Source organism: Octopus bimaculoides, chromosome 3, assembly GCF_001194135.2.
Source record: "Octopus bimaculoides isolate UCB-OBI-ISO-001 chromosome 3, ASM119413v2, whole genome shotgun sequence".
NCBI classification, from domain to species: domain Eukaryota; kingdom Metazoa; phylum Mollusca; class Cephalopoda; order Octopoda; family Octopodidae; genus Octopus; species Octopus bimaculoides.
Window position 1 is genome coordinate 51,427,501 of NC_068983.1, and position 3,118 is coordinate 51,430,618.

Below are 3,118 nucleotides of genomic sequence, written 5' to 3' on the forward strand. Positions count from 1 at the left end.
TATTCGGACAAAAACATCATTAGAGAAGGGAAGCAGAAAATAAAAACGAGTGTGATAATTTTCCCCTCGGTATCCGGGCTCATCAGCAAATGGCTTATATACTTTCGAAGGCATAAGCTTCAATGGCAAATTAGTGCATAGAAATTGGGAAAAGAGAAAGATGCAATGCAGGTGGAAGAAAGAGGTGAAAAAAAAAATTAAATGTGAAAATGTGAGAAAAGAACGTGCCACAATAAGATGAAAAAAGCCAATGAATGTAGGAAAAGGAAAATGAAATTGATGATATCAAAGAACACATAATACCCAGAAAAATGTAAGAGGAAAAGCACTCTGAGAGATGTATAGGTAGAAATATGAATACGACAGACACAATCAATGAGAATAATATCAAAAGAACAAATATTAATGAACGACAGTACTGAATGAAATGCAAACAGATATTATATAAAATGTAACATAGTTTAACGTATATTCTTCGGTACATTTTCTTAATAGAAAAGGAATAAAACGATGATTACTGATACGTAAAATAACGTAATCATTGAGAATAAATCTAATGATTAAAACCCATTTAGAGCATATTTTGTAATATATGTAACACAGGTTTAGGCGTAGGAAAAGCTGAAAAGTTAAACCAATGGGCTAAATTGGTGTTCCGTTAGTTAGAAACAACATTAAGTCTTGTACGGAAAAACATGCTGAGTGACGTTGGCGACTTTGCATTACCAAGTGATAACATGAAGCGATGAATGTCATTGAGTATAATCTCCAGAAATTCATTTTTTGCCGAGTGCACGTGCTAGAGAACAAAATATCTATCATCGCAAAAATGTATAAGATTACTTTTTGTAAAACTAATATTGAAGACAGAGAAAAGATAATATAGAAATGTTTTTGTCAGTGGAGGCTGTCAGCCAGTCAGTGTTGGAACTACTAGAAAATGATCGATGGTGTCTCTATTCGATGCCTAGTCTACGATAACTACGATAGCTATTTATCTCTACTTGAATAATACATAGTTCCTAGAACTGCAGAAGTTGTTGAGGAGACGGAGGCATAAATGAATAGAAACTGTTGAGAATCCACTGATTATCTACACTCTTTGTTTTGATTCACGTTTACAAAACATACTTTCAACGTAACATCCAAAAATAAGAATTAATATGAATTGCAGAATAAGGCGGCTATCTGGCGGAATCAATGGCATGCCAGGTAAAATATTTAGCAGTCATTCGCCCGTCTTTACGTTCAGATTTCAAATACCACCGAGGTTAACTTTCCTTTCATCCTTTCGGAGTCGACAAAATGCATATTTGACTTACTTCTTAGCGAAAATATGCAAGCCTTGTTGCAAAGTTTTTTCTTAGTAGCAGAATAAGTCGAAGAGCTGGCGGAGTGTTTAATACGGCGGACAAAGTGCTTTGTGGTAGTACATCCATCTTCACGCTTTTAGCTATCTGCCTTCCGTCCGATCAGGGTTGATGAAATATTTACCAATTGGATACTGGAGCCTATGTAACTATAGGCCACTAAAATTACTGGCTTTGTGCCAAAATTTGAAACGAATATTAATATTAATTCCGAATAATTGAAATTGGTAATGTAAAGAAAATTTTTATCAATGACAAATGCCTAAAATTAAAGTAAAATTACATTTCCAGGTTTTCTATGATTTTACATCTGGTTTGCGAATTCCACGGGAGCCAAATTTGACTCTCATTCGTCTTTCTGCGCCAAATCATTAAACTCATACTTTTTTGCTTTCTTTCAAATTAATATTTTGCATTTTAGACATGTTACAAATTGTTGATTATAATGGGAAGCAGAAACTAAAAAATCAGTCTCTGGAGTTTTTTCGAGATAGTTTTGACAGAAAATTTTACATCTTTCTTTCTTCGTATTTAAAACTTAGCTAGGTATTATTGATGTTGCTTCGTCGATAATTGTTAATTATTCGGGTTGTTTTCAGAAAACATGGGAGTCATTATAATATCAGAGTGATTTAATATAGTGCTTTTAGAGAAAAACTTTAATAGTCCTATTTGTTTGCATGTAGTTTATGTAATTATAATGTTTGCATTCTACAAAATATAAGTAGCAGGGCTTCAGAGATATTTACTGTTTATTTTCTACATATTGTGACTATATATATTTCGACATTCCAAAGGAAACTATTATTAGTAGAGTGCATCAATTTACAGTATAATATCCTGATTAAAAAGGATTTTACATCAGATAACTTTTCTATTTATTTTGTTGAGCTATGTTAACGACATTGAGAAATGTTATATTATAAAGATTAAGAGAAATTTATTACCTGATGGGCACTGACAATAATAACTGCCAAATCAATATTCCTTAAACTTCCATTTTCTGTTAAAACGATGGCTATGTCCTCGTTGACATTCTTCAAGTTTTTTTTTTTAGATTTTATTTTATTATTGAATAATGATCTCTTCATTTACACTCTAGGAAGCCACTATAGTTTTATATTCTCCGTTTTTGACAAAGGATGACCATTTATCCCTCAACACAAACTCTAGGTAGGCGGCGAGCTGACAGAAACGTTAGCACGCCGGGGTGAAGTGCCTAGCAGTATTTCGTCGGTCTTTACCTTCTGAGTTCAAACTCTGCCGAGGTTGACTTTGCCTTTAATCCTTTCAGTGTCGATAAATTAAGTACTAGTTGCATACTGAGTCGATCTTATCGACTGGCCCCCTCACCAAAAATTTCGGGCCTTGTACCTAGAACACATACTCTAGTTATTTTTACGTACTCCAATTAAGTGTAGACCTATCATAGTTCCCTTTAGGAAATCTTGCAATATACTACGACCTAATACCTCACTTTTGCCAATAATACCTCACTTTTTTCATACAATACTCATCCACTTCTACATTAACTTCTGACGCATATTATTGACTGTCGAGTTTCTTTTGTATTGTATTTATCTTTCTTTTATTGTTTTTTAAACATTTCTTTCGGGCATTGGACTACGGACATTATCATCCACTACTTTGATATGATTTAATGAAATAAATCTAAAACAGTACATATCTTCATTAAAATCTGGATTTTGTTTTATTCCATTCCTCTGCCTAACCTCTTAGAGGGACGT